The sequence below is a fragment of the Bos indicus x Bos taurus genome, chromosome 9 (genome assembly GCF_003369695.1).
Source record: "Bos indicus x Bos taurus breed Angus x Brahman F1 hybrid chromosome 9, Bos_hybrid_MaternalHap_v2.0, whole genome shotgun sequence".
NCBI classification, from domain to species: domain Eukaryota; kingdom Metazoa; phylum Chordata; class Mammalia; order Artiodactyla; family Bovidae; genus Bos; species Bos indicus x Bos taurus.
The window spans coordinates 45,671,391-45,686,331 of record NC_040084.1 but is presented as its reverse complement, the minus strand read 5'-3'; positions in this window follow the sequence as shown (position 1 = coordinate 45,686,331).

Here is a 14,941-nt window from a genome sequence, read left to right as displayed (position 1 = left end):
AGGAAGAAATGAAGAACCCCAGGGTTAGTAGAAGGAAAGAAATCTTAAAAATTAGAGCAGAAATAAATGCAAAAGAAACAGAAGAGACCATAGCAAAAATCAACAAAACCAAAAGCTGGTTCTTTGAAAGGATAAATAAAGTTGACAAACCATTAGCCAGACTCATCAAGAAACAAAGGGAGAAAAATCAAATCAATAAAATTAGAAACGAAAATGGAGAGATCACAACAGACAACACAGAAATACAAAGGATCATAAGAGACTACTATCAACAATTACATGCCAATAAAATGCACAACGTGGAAGAAATGGACAAATTCTTAGAAAAGTACAACTTTCCAAAACTCGACCAGGAAGAAATAGAAAATCTTAACAGACCCATCACAAGCACGGAAATTGAAACTGTAATCAAAAATCTTCCAGCAAACAAAAGCCCAGGCCCAGACGGCTTCACAGCTGAATTCTACCAAAAATTTAGAGAAGAGCTAACACCTATCCTGCTCAAACTTTTCGAAAAAATTGCAGAGGAAGGTAAACTTGCAAACTCATTCTATGAGGCCACAATCACCCTAATACCAAAACCTGACAAAGATCCCACAAAAAAAGAAAACTACAGGCCAATATCCCTGATGAACATAGATGCAAAAATCCTTAACAAAATTCTAGCAATCAGAATCCAACAACACATTAAAAAGATCATACACCATGATCAAGTGGGCTTTATCCCAGGGATGCAAGGATTCTTCAATATCTGCAAATCAATCAATGTAATACACCACATTAAAAAATTGAAAACTAAAAACCATATGATTATCTCAATAGATGCAGAGAAAGCCTTTGACAATTCAACATCCATTTATGATAAAAACTCTCCAGAAAGCAGGAATAGAAGGAACATACCTCAACATAATAAAAGCTATATATGACAAACCCACAGCAAACATTATCCTCAATGGTGAAAAATTGAAAGCACTTCCTCTACAGTCAGGAACAAGACAAGGGTGCCCACTTTCACCATTACTATTCAACATAGTTTTGGAAGTTTTGGCCACAGCAATCAGAGCAGAAAAAGAAATAAAAGGAATCCAAATTGGGAAAGAAGAAGTAAAACTCTCACTATTTGCAGATGACATGATCCTCTACATAGAAAACCCTAAAGATTCCACCAGAAAATTACTAGAAATAATCAATGACTATAGTAAAGTTGCAGGATATAAAATCAACACACAGAAATCCCTTGCATTCCTATACACTAATAATGAGAAAACAGAAAGAGAAATTAAGGAAACAATTCCTTTCACCATTGCAACGGAAAGAATAAAATACTTAGGAATATATCTACCTAAAGAAACTAAAGACCTATATATAGAAAACTATAAAACACTGGTGAAAGAAATCAAAGAGGACACTAATAGATGGAGAAATATACCATGTTCATGGACTGGAAGAATCAATATAGTGAAAATGAGTATACTACCCAAAGCAATTTATAGATTCAACGCAATCCCTATCAAGCTACCAACAGTATTCTTCACAGAGCTAGAACAAATAATTTCACAATTTGTATGGAAATACAAAAAACCTCGAATAGCCAAAGCGATCTTGAGAAAGAAGAATGGAACTGGAGGAATCAACCTACCTGACGTCAGGCTCTACTACAAAGCCACAGTTATCAAGACAGTATGGTACTGGCACAAAGACAGAAATATAGATCAATGGAATAAAATAGAAAGCCCAGAGATAAATCCACGCACATATGGACACCTTATCTTCGACAAAGGAGGCAAGAATATACAATGGATTAAAGACAATCTCTTTAACAAGTGGTGCTGGGAAATCTGCTCAACCACTTGTAAAAGAATGAAACTAGAATACTTTCTAACACCATACACAAAAATAAACTCAAAATGGATTAAAGATCTCAACGTAAGACCAGAAACTATAAAACTCCTAGAGGAGAACATAGGCAAAACACTCTCTGACATACATCACAGCAGGATACTCTACGACCCACCTCCCAGAATATTGGAAATAAAAGCAAAAATAAACAAATAGGACCTAATTCACCTTAAAAGCTTCTGCACATCAAAGGAAACTATTAGCAAGGTGAAAAGACAGCCTTCAGAATGGGAGAAAATAATAGCAAATGAAGCAACTGACAAACAACTAATCTCAAAAATATACAAGCAACTCCTACAGCTCAACTCCAGAAAAATAAATGACCCAATCAAAAAATGGGCCAAAGAACTAAATAGACATTTCTCCAAAGAAGACATACAGATGGCTAACAAACACATGAAAAGATGCTCAACATCACTCATTATCAGAGAAATGCAAATCAAAACCACTATGAGGTACCATTTCACACCAGTCAGAATGGCTGCGATCCAAAAGTCTACAAATAATAAATGCTGGAGAGGGTGTGGAGAAAAGGGAACCCTCTTACACTGTTGGTGGGAATGCAAACTAGTACAGCCACTATGGAGAACAGTGTGGAGATTCCTTAAAAAACTGGAAATAGAACTGCCTTATGATCCAGCAATCCCACTGCTGGGCATACACACTGAGGAAACCAGAAGGGAAAGAGACACATGTGCCCCAATGTTCATTGCAGCACTGTTTATAATAGCCAGGACATGGAAGCAACCTAGATGTCCATCAGCAGATGAATGGATAAGAAAGCAGTGGTACATATACACAATGGAGTATTACTCAGCCATTAAAAAGAATACATTTGAATCAGTTCTAATGAGGTGGATGAAACTGGAGCCTATTATACAGAGTGAAGTAAGCCAGAAGGAAAAACATAAATACAGTATACTAACGCATATATATGGAATTTAGAAAGATGGTAACAATAACCCGGTGTACAAGACAGCAAAAGAGACACTGATGTACAGTCTTATGGACTCTGTGGGAGAGGGAGAGGGTGGGAAGATTTGGGAGAATGACATTGAAACATGTAAAATATCATGTAAGAAACGAGTTGCCAGTCCAAGTTCGATGCACGATACTAGATGCTTGGGGCTAGTGCACTGGGACGACCCAGAGGGATGGTATGGGGAGGGAGGAGGGAAGAGGGTTCAGGATGGGGAACACATGTATACCTGTGGTGGATTCATTTTGATATTTGGCAAAACTAATACAATTATGTAAAGTTTAAAAATAAAATAAAATTAAAAAAAAAAAAAGAAAGTTCACTTGTGTCTCTTCCCAGTCCATACTCTCCCCCAGAGGGAGGTACTATTCTGACATCATTACCATAATTTAGTTTTGCCATTATAAGGAATACTTTAATATTATCTCATTTCAAAGATTAATAAAAACTTTTATCATTTTAAAATTAATTGGAGTATATTAATAGATATAATAAAGTTGCTATAACAACCTAAAAAACATGTATCCTGCTAACAAGTGGAAATTATGGAATGGCAAAGTTTTCATGTGATATATTAAGATGAATGTTTCTAAATCCAAAAGATCTAAAAGACTTAACTGTGAAAAATACACAATGTCAGAATCATGAGTTACACACAAAACTAACCTTAAAATAATAATTTCTATTATTATTCCTATGACTCTTTTTCTAATTGAATTCAAATTTTCCTTTTCAAATTACATTGTTCTGTTATAGATGAGATGTGATTTTTCTTTTATAGATAGAAAAAAACCAATAAAGCAAATAACTGACTAAATCAAAGTTAACACCAGTTTCTTTCCCCAGATAAAATTACTATAACATATTCAAGAAAGCACTGGTTTCCAAACACAAATATATTACTTCCAGAAGACCTGAAGTGGGTAAGAAGAAAGGTTTCCCTACAATTACTAGGAATCTTGCAAATATAAATAGCTAAATCACCATTTAGAAAATGTGCTTGTTGTTTCTTTCTTTCTTACCACTATGAGGCCAGTTTCCATTGATAATGTGTTTGGGGAAGAAGACACACATGTTGCAAGGAAGCATTAGGTCCTAATTTCAGTTTGTAGTTTTCCACTTTTAAAAACAGGACTTTATGCTATTTGCCTCTTTTTCTCTTTTTAGAAAAAGCTAGCAAGCAAGCAGCCCAGAAGGCCAAGTCCAATGCATAGAGACAGAGAAAGCAAAAGCAAGAAAATGAGCCAATGCATTAACCAAAGGCCAAAAACTGGCAGGAACTGATGGTCCTGGAAGAGTTCATACTTGCTTGATCCTAAGAACACAAACCAAATGCAGAATAAAGGTATCTGAGCATAAAAAGGACACCTGAGCCAAAAGATTTCAGTTGTAAAATGTACCCATTGCTCTTTTATTGTACTGCTTATTTCTAAAAAGTGTTATTTCTCTAAATTCTTCAAAATGTTTAGAATATGAAGAACATTGTCTTTTTAACAACATTAAAACATAGACAATCCTTGCACCATGAGATTTTCGATCAGAAATTGAAGGCTGCAGCTGTGAAACTGCTTTCTAATACAGGTCAGACTTGGCCAAAGGCACTTCACTCTTCCTCACCAGTGGAAGCATAGGTAGACCCAGAGGGTGGAGGGGCCTCAGCCTGGGGATGTCAGCAACCCAATAACAGTCACTTGAGCAGAAAGACAATTGCTATAAGACACTAACACTCTTGAAGCACTCCTTTAAGACATCTATCTACCGATTTTCACCATATTTAAGCTAGGGTGTCAAGTGAGCAGAGGACACAATAAAAATAGTCTACAGATCTGAGTAACTTGTAAACGTTAGAGTTGGGTGGAAAATCATGAAAAAGAAACTGCCTTGGGCATAAGGAAACATAACATCCTCAACAAGGTAATGATTTCCTTTATGATAGCTATGGGGTCTTTGCCTTTTTATTGTCTTTGCAAATACTGTTTTCATACATTTGAAATTTTAGTCAATCTACAGGAGCTTCATTTTTACCGTTGTTACCCTCTGGACACTGTATACATTGTGGAAAATACCTATAAAGATCCACAGGCATTCTGGAAGATCTGATTTTTTTCCTCCCCCAGCAGGAAGACAAAATTCTTTCCTTGTACACTGCTTGGACCAGTGTAGAGTACAGATGTGGGAGTTTGGAGGACAGCAATACTGATGCAGGGAGGAAGGGATTCTGAATTCTCCGAGAGCAGCTGTGGGAACTGACAGTAACATAATCTAATTTAAGTGGAGAGAATTCATTTTTGGAACAAGAAGAAAAAATATACGAAATAATTTTTAATAGACAGTTTTACTGCTTCATGGAATGAATGCATTTCAATAACTTTGACTCAAAAGAGGCTACAGTACATAGTGGGAAATGCTTGGAATTTAGAGTTTCTTGTTTCTCCACTTTAGGGGTAAATAAATTAACCTCCTTAAGGCTTATGCTTCATTTTTTCACTTGTAGAATGGAGATTCATATTTCTAACATAAAGGAATATTGTCAGAATAATGCAATGCAGTGTTGTCTTTAATGGCAGTGTATAAGTTGAAAAGCTACACCTTTGCTCATCTCCAAGTCCTGACTGCGAGCCCCTTGATTCCTCAACTATATGAGCCCCTTGATTCCCTATGGAAGGCAGACAGTTCTTGAGGCATGAGCTTACTGTACTCTCTTCTCAGCCAACTTGAGGACTAAAGCTATCTTTCTACTTCCTTCAGACTGTCTCCAAATTTTCTTATTCAGCTCTGGATGGGCAGAGAAAGACAAGATTTTTGTGGCAACACTACCACCAACAACTTCTACAACAGGACACAAATAATTATTCTCATTTCACAAGTGAAAGTCAGTTAAGGTATTGCAACTGGGAAGGGTTAATTTTGAGTTCATAATGGATCTACTTCTGTGACTTTCTTATTTTGCCACTTTTGTTATTATAGGCATACATAATGACCTGCTTCAGGGAGCCTTGCCCAGCCCCCTCTGCCTGACCCTTGGGCTAGGGTAACTTCGTTGGGCTCAGAGGGAGAATAGTCTAACCCTGCCCACCTATGAAGGTCTGTAAGGAAGTGAAACTAACACATCCCACTGCCTGATGCTTGCTAGTCTAGGAGATATTTGCAAGAATTAAATGGTCTCTTTGTTTCCTCACCTCCCTCCATCTCTGATCCATAAAAGAACCTGGCATCCATGCCCCAGGAAGATGGTTATTTTGAGGCACTAGCCTGCCATCTTCTCAGTCACCGTGCATTCCAAATAAAGTCATCTTCCTTGCCTCAAAAAAAAAGAAAAAAGAAAAGCATTAAATAGCACTTATTATTATTTGTGGCCTTGCCCAGTGGCTCAGAGGTAAAGAATCTGCCTGCAGTGCAAGAGACACAGGAGACTTGGGTTCAATTCCTGGGTTGGGAAGATCCCCTGGAGGAGGGTCTGGCAACCACTTCAGGGTTCCTACCTGGAGAATCCCATGGACAGAGGAGCCTGGTGGGCTACAGTCCATAAGGTCACAAAGAGTCAGACACTAGTGAAGTGACTTAGTAGCAGCAACAGTATTATTATTTGTTAAAAGCATACCCCTTCTATTTTTCCCACTGTGTTACAGGCATCTGAGTTGTTCACTTGTCTCCTGGAGCACTTGTCTGGCTACTGGGTCTCCTCAGTCATGGCAAAATTTCACTTCTACACTTTATCCGTGGAGTTCAGGAATTTATTCTGTTCATGGTTTTCCCCTGACTCCATAAGAGCAAAGCATGTAACTCTGCTCCTGCTTCTTCTCCTGGGCTCTGAGATTTGTAATATCTACTAAAACTAGGTTGCATGTCACATTTCCCTAAAACAGCCAGCTATCTTAAATACTGAGTACTGACCAGTAATCCCCTTAAATTCCAGCCTGCAAAGCATACCTTATTTTCATCTCTGTAAGTTCTTTCTTACTTTTGAATGTACTTAGAATGAAAACCACTTGCAGCCTCTAAGAAGAGAAATGCCTTTACTAGAATCTGAGAAAAGTTATTCACAAAGAAACAGAGGCAAAGTGCCAAAATCATCATCTTCATGATCATTGATATCCTGCAATGACACCTAACCAATTGGGAGATATAAACTGAAAGTGAAAATCAAAAACCCAACTGTTAGAATCAGGGACATAGAGAATAGACTTGTCGTTGCCAAGGGGAAGGGGGTAGAAACGGTTGAATTAGGAGTTTGGAATGAGCAGATGCAAACTAGTACATATGCGATGGATAAACAACAAGGTCCTGCTGTATAGCACAGGAAACTATATTCAGTATCCTTTAATACTGGAAAAGAATATGAAAAAGAATGTGTGCATAACTGAGTTATTAATACTTTGCTGTACAACAGTAATTAACACATTATAATTCTACTATACTTCAATAAAAATAAAAATTTTAAAAAGACAAATGTAAACATACATACGTACATACATACAAAAACTCAGCTGTTAGGTTAGATCTGGGAAGGAATTTAGAGATCATCTGCTCCACGCTCTTCAAATGGAAGAGAAGGAAAGAGACCCAGGGCTGGCCAGGAAACTACTGACTGCCTTGAATTATACATGTTTTAACTCCATGCTGTGACCTTGCAGCCAACTTCCTATTTCTTGAAATTTCTCCTAACTGCAAGTATCAAAAAGACCAAGCCAAATATTTAATTTTTTAAGACATCATGCCTGTCCTTAACATGCAAGTGGATAAGAAACATTTGGAAAGAAGAGAAAACTACCTGTGTGTGTTGTCTTGCAATTTAAAAAACACATCACATCAAAATCTGATTTGATCTTCATTCCTTCAAAGTGGAGAGAAAAGCAGAGCAGGTTTCATCTCCACTTTCAAATAGAGAAAATAGAACTGCAAGATTTTTCTCAGGGTCAAACAGGCAGTAAATGGAAGACTTGGACTCAAATCCACATTTGACTGTAATGTTCATGCCCTCCATCTTTAGATTGCATTAAACAATCATTTTAACTACTATCCAGCATTTCATAATAAAGTAGTTAGTAACAACACAGGTTTTAGAAGCCAACAACCAAAGTCTGAATACAGCCTCTAAGGTTAGATATGTGGCCTCAGGGTGTTATGTAAAGATTGCTTTACACCTTGGTTTGTGTGAGCATAGTCATTAAGCCTTGATTCATGGACCTGACATTCCAGGTTCCTATGCAATATTGCTCTTTACAGCATCGGACCCTGCTTCTATCACCAGTCACATCCACAGCTGGGTATTGTTTTTGCTTTGGCTCCATCCCTTCATTCTTTCTGGAGTTATTTCTCCACTGATCTCCAGTAGTATATTGGGCACCTACTGACCTTGGGAGTTCCTCTTTCAGTATCCTATCATTTTGCCTTTTCATACTGTTCGTGGGGTTCTCAAGGCAAGAATATTGAAGTGGTTTGCCATTCCCTTCTCCAGTGGATCACATTCTGTCAGATCTCTCTACCATGACCCACCCATCTTGGGTTGCCCCATGGGCATGGCTTAGTTTCATTGAGTTAGACAAGGTTGTGGTCCTAGTGTGATTAGATTGACAGTTTTCTGTGAGTATGGTTTCAGTGTGTCTGCCCTCTGATGCCCTCTTGCAACACCTACCATCTTAGTTGGGTTTCTCTTACCTTAGGCGTGGGGTATCTCTTCATGGGTGCTCCAGCAAAGCGCAGCCGCTGCTCCTTATCTTGGATGAGGGGTATCATCTCACCACCACCCTTCCTGACCTACAATGTGGGATAGCTCCTCTAGGCCCTCCTGCAGCCGCGCAGCCATGGCTCCTTGGATGTGGGGTTGGTATTGCCAACATCCGCTGGATCATGGAAAAAGCAAGAGAGTTCCAGAAAAACATCTATTTCTGCTTTATTGACTATGCCAAAGCCTTTGATTGTGTGGATCACAATAAACTGTAGAAAATTCTGAAAGAGATGGGAATACCAGACCACCTGACCTACCTCTTGAGAAATTTGTACGCAGGTCAGGAAGCAACAGTTAGTACTGGACATGGAACAACAGACTGGTTCCAAATAGGAAAAGGAGTACGTCAAGGCTGTATATTGTCACGCTGCTTATTTAACTTATATGCAGAGTACATCATGAGAAACGCTGGACTGGAAGAAGCACAAGCTGGAATCAAGATTGCCAGGAGAAATATCAATAACCTCAGATATGCAGATGACACCACCCTTATGGCAGAAAGTGAAGAGGAACTAAAAAGCCTCTTGATGAAAGTGAAAGTGAAAAGTGAAAAAGTTGGCTTAAAGCTCAACATTCAGAAAACAAAGATCATGGCATCTGGTCCCATCACTTCATGGAAAATAGATGGGGAAACACTGGAAACAGTGTCAGACTTCATTTTTGGGGGCTCCAAAATCACTGTAGATGGTGACTGCAGCCATGAAATTAAAAGACGCTTACTCCTTGGAAGGAAAGTTATGTCCAACCTAGCTAGCATATTCAAAAGCAGAGACGTTACTTTGCCAACAAAGGTCTGTCTAGTCAAGGCTATGGTTTTTCCTGTGGTCATGTATGGATGTGAGAGTTGGACTGTGAAGAAGGCTGAGCGCCAAAGAATTGATGCTTTTGAACTGTGGTGTTGGAGAAGACTCTTGAGAGTCCCTTGGACTGCAAGGAGATCCAACCAGTCCATTCTGAAGGAGATCAGCCCTGGGATTTCTTTGGAAGGAATGATGCTGAAGCTGAAACTCCAGTACTTTGGCCACCTCATGCAAAGAGTTGACTAATTGAAAAGACTCTGATGCTGGGAGAGATTGGGGGCAGGAGGAGAAGGGGACACGACAGAAGATGAGATGGCTGGATGGCATCACCGACTCGATGGACATGAGTCTGAGTGAACTCCGGGAGTTGGTGATGGACAGGGAGGCCTGGCATGCTTCAATTCATGGGGTCGCAAAGGGTCGGACATGACTGAGCGACTGAACTGAACTGAACTGAGTCATTAAGTCATGGCAAACTCTTTGCGACCTCATGGACTGTAGCCTACCAGGCTCCTCTGTCTATGGGGATTCTCCAGGCTAGAATACTGGAGTGGGTTACACTTCCAGTGTAACTTCCTCTGCCAGGGGATCTTCGCAACCCAGGGATTGAACCCGCAGCTCCCACATTGACAGGTGGATTCTTTACTACGGAGTCACCTTGATTTATCCATCTACAAATGTAAATGATAATTTAGATCTCTCATCCAGGATGTGAGAACTGAATAACATATGTAAAATTCTTAGCACAATACTTAGCATGAACTAAGTCATGATTTGTAGGTGTTACCATTCATTTTGCCTTCCTTATATATAAATACTTAGTCTAAGTCTTTCATTAAAAAAAAATAACCTAAAAGTTTCTTTTTATATAGGTATAGTATATGTAAACATGGGAAATGTTTTCCATATAAAGTCCTTAAAAGATTATATTTTCAGGGATCAAACTTCAACAGTCTTGCTACTCAAAATGCACACCTGGGGACTGACACTATCAGCATTACCAGAAAGTTCTCAGAAACGCACAATCCCAAGCCCACCCCAGGATAGATGAACTGTATCTCCAGTCAAGCAAGACTCCCAGGTGATCTGAATGCACATAAAAATTTGAGCAGCCCTGGTCTCCAGCAAGGTGCTAGAGAGCTGAGTGCAGGTGTAGTGTACAGTCATGTATATCAGGCAACTTCAAAGCAAATGGCATGCATTTCCATCAACAACAGCCTGTGAAATCATTTGATTTAATCATGGGAAGTCCTTTGCTGGATACTCTTCATAGGGTTTGGTTTTATTGACTTATCATTGATTTACTATTCTCCATCAACCCTACCATTCCACCCTCCATAAAGGAGAATATGTTTATGTATACTTGATGGATCAAATTATCCTGGAAGTTAATGCCAGTAAAAGTCAAAGAAAAGATAATCTCTAAAAGCTTTTTTAGCTAGCTTTCTTTTCTCCTTCCCTAACCCAACTCAACCCTAAAGGGCAGCAGTGGCTGAGCGTAAATATGGAAGCTTCTAAAATTAAATCAGAAAAAGTATTACTGAGGTTGGAAATGAAGGTGACATTTTTAAAGGTTAAATTAGGTAAATTAATTGCCAATTAATTTGGCAATGCCAAAGAATGTTCAAATTATTACACAATTACACTCATCTCACACACTAGCAAAGTAATGTTCAACATTCTCCAAGTCAGGCTTCAACAGTACATGAACCTCAAACTTCCAGATGTTCAAGCTAGATTTAGAAAAGGTAGAGGAACCAGAGATCAAATTGCCAACATCAATTGGATCATTGAAAAAGCAAGACAGTTCAAGAAAAACATCTACTTCTGCTTTATTTGCTTCCCTGGTTGCTCAGACGGTAAAGCATCTGCCTGCAATGTGGGAGACCCAGGTTCGATCTCTGGGTTGGGAAGATCCCCTGGAGAAGGAAATGGCAACCCACTCCAGTACCCTCGCCTGAAAATGCCATGGACGGAGGAGCCTGATAGGCTACATTCCATGGGGTCACAAAGAGTCAGACACAACTGAGCAACTTCACTTTTCTTTTACTTTTCCTTTTTCTGCTCCCATCACTTCATGGCAAATAGATGGGGAAAGAGTGGAAACAGTGACCGACTTTATTTTCTTGGGTTCCAAAATCACTGCAGATGGTGACTGCAGCCCTGAAAGTAAAAGACGTTTGCTCCTTGGTAGAAAAACTATGACAAACCTAGACATCATATTGAAAAGCAGACATTAGTTTGTCAACAAAGTTCCATCTAGTCAAAGCTATGGTTTTTCCAATAGTCATGTACAGATGTGAGAGTTGGACTATAAAGAATGCTGAAAGGGAAAGGGAAAGGGAAAGTCGCTCAGTTGTGTCTGACTCTTTGCGACCCCATAGACTATACAGCCCATGGAATTCTCCAGACCAGAATACCGGAGTGTGTAGCCTTTCTCTTCTCCAGGGGATCTTCCCAACCCAGGGATCGAACCCAGGTCTCCTGCACTGCAGGCGCATTCTTTACCAGCTGAGCCAAAGGGAAGCTGAGTTTTGAAGAATTGATGCTTTCTAACTGGGGTGTTGGAGAAGACTCTTGGGAGTCCCTTGGGCTGCAAGATCAAACCAGTTCTGTATATCCATTGGAAGGACTGATACTGAAGCTGAAACTCCAATACTTTGGCCACCTGATGCGAAGAACTGACTCTTGGAAAAGACCTGGATGCTGGGGAAGATTGAAGAGAAGGAAACAACAGAGGATGAGATGGTTGGATGGCATCACCGACTCGATGAACATGAGTTTGTGTAAGCTCCAGGAGTTGGTGATGGACAGGGGAGCCTGGCGTGCTGCAGTCCATGGGGTCACAAAGAGCTGGACACGACTGAGTGACTGAACTGAACTAAAAAGTCCTCCTCACTGACTATAAATGGACACCAGTTTTTAGTTGCTTGATTTTGTCTGTCCCTTTGTAGCACTCTCTAAGGTGTAAGATCCCTCTGTGTCTGATTGTTGTAGCCATGCGTTCTGGGAAACAAACTCACTCAGAAGGACAATGTAGATAGTAAAGTACAGTTTATTACACTGGCAGGCCCAAGGCAGGGTCTCCTCTTAGTCAAGGACTCCGACCAACTTTTGTGAAAATCTTATAGAAAAGTAAGATCATGGCATCTGGTCCCATCACTTCATGGCAAATAGATGGGGAAACAGTGGAAACAGTGTCAGACTTTATTTTTTCTGAGCTCTAAAATCACTGCAGATGGTGACTGCAGCCATGAAATTAAAAGACGCTTACTCCTTGGAAGGAAAGTTATGACCAACCTAGATAGCATATTCAAAAGCAGAGACATTACTTTGCCAACAAAGGCCCGTCTAGTCAAGGCTATGGTTTTTCCAGTGGTCATGTATGGATGTGAGAGTTGGACTGTAAAGAGAGCTGAGCACCAAAGAATTGATGCTTTTGAACTGTGGTGTTGGAGAAGACTCTTGAGAGTCCCTTGGACTGCAAGGAGATCCAACCAGTCCATTCTGAAGGAGATCAGCCCTGGGATTTCTTTGGAAGGAATGATGCTAAAGCTGAAACTCCAGTACTTTGGCCACCTCATGCAAAGAGTTGACTCATTGGAAAAGACTCTGATGCTTTGGGGGATTGGGCCAGGGATTGGGGCCAGGAAGAAAAGGGGAAGACAGAGGATGAGATGGCTGGATGGCATCACTGTCTCCATGGACATGATTCTGAGTGAAGTCCAGGAGTTGGTGATGGACAGGCAGGCCTGGTGTGCTGCGATTCATAGGGTCGCAAAGAGTCGGACATGACTGAGTGACTGAACTAACTGAACTATATACCTTAAGTGTACTGGTCAAGCCCACATCCCCTTAAACCTAGCCTGGAAAGTGTTAAAGGGAGATACAGTCAGTTACAGTCATGATTCATAATCAGAAAGATCACCTGGTTATACATTGTGGCTACACCAATGGGTGCCATAAAGATTACAAAGGTGTTTGACTACATAGGGGACTATTACATTCTTTTTGGCAACAGAAAATCTTGGTATGGAATCTGGTGTTTATCATTCCCGGAGGCCAGTTCGGCTGTGGGTATGTTATACCCATGGCTACCAGGTACATAGTCCAAAGCTCACTGAAAGTACAAGATGAAGTTTCCTTCTTTTTCAAGATGGAATCAGCTTGGCCATTCCTTTTCTCCTTTATGATAGAGACAGAGAGTTCATTATTTTTCTCTAATTCCTTCAGTGCCAAGGCTATAAGGCTCCGTGGCCTAGCACAGCTCTAATGGTTAGAACAGACTAGAACAGGACAAAGAAGAGTTCACCTTCACCCAGGCCAACCAGAACACTGCAGCCAAAGGACTTCAATCCTGGGGATTCTGGACTAAGCAACAAGCTTGCTACAGCAAGAAAAGGTCATTTCTCAGCAACAATGAGAATGTTGTTAAGAAAAAGGGACTTTAAGATTTACGGGGTCAGATTATTCTTGGATTTCACTTTAGACTTTGAAGGCATAATTATCGTGTTTGAACCTGGCTCCTTTGTTTTCCAGTTGTGATTGTGAACAAGCTCTTCATTGTCTTAGGTTTCAGTTTCCTCTACTATGGAAATGGGATACTCATACCCACCAGACTGATGTGAAGCTAAATTGAATTAGGAAATATGTAAAGCTACATATGTGCTACAATTCAACAGAACCTTAGTAACTTCACTCTTCTTCACTATGTGACACTGTGTCTAGACACAAAGAATTATCACTAAATACATTAGAAGAAAAGGTTTTGCCTGTGGATGCAAGCTTAGGGGAATTGATAAACCTGATTTATGTGCAGTGTGATTCTAAACCACAGGTAGAATCCAGCAGTCAGTCCACAGAGCTTCCTTATTCTAAATCCCTGTCAGGGAAAAAAGAACTCTACATCCCTGATCCCTTCACCTGACAGCCTCATCTGATTGATATGCAGAAAAAAACCTTTTTTCATAGAAATTTTGCTAAAATAATTAACTATTCTAAAATCACACAATCTACTATACAAAACAGAAAAGTATGCTACTTCAATATAAAATTTCCTTCTGTTGCTTCACCCTAGGAAGAGCCAGGGCATCAGAGACATTTGCCATTACATTATTGTAACAGGGAAAATTATGGCCTGTGTGTTTGAGCTGCTAAACTTCCATTGTGAGGTGGATAAAACATATAGGTTCTGTTTTTTGACTCCTGGCCAAAAAGAATCAAATTTCATTTGGCTAATAGAAGCAAGCATGTTCATCTTTTATTCTCAAACACATACACATGCATGCAAGCACACACACACAAACACATGCAATCCTGGAACAATTAGGTGCACAGCTACATATAAAAATACATTTGAGTCTATATTTTTACATTTAGTATGAAATATTAATTCAAAATATATCATCAGTTCAGTTCAGTCGTTCAGTCGTGTCCGACACTTTGCGACCCCATGAATTACAGCACGCCAGGCCTCCCTGTCTATCACCAACTCCCAGAGTTCACTCAAACTCACGTCCATCAAGTCGGTGATGC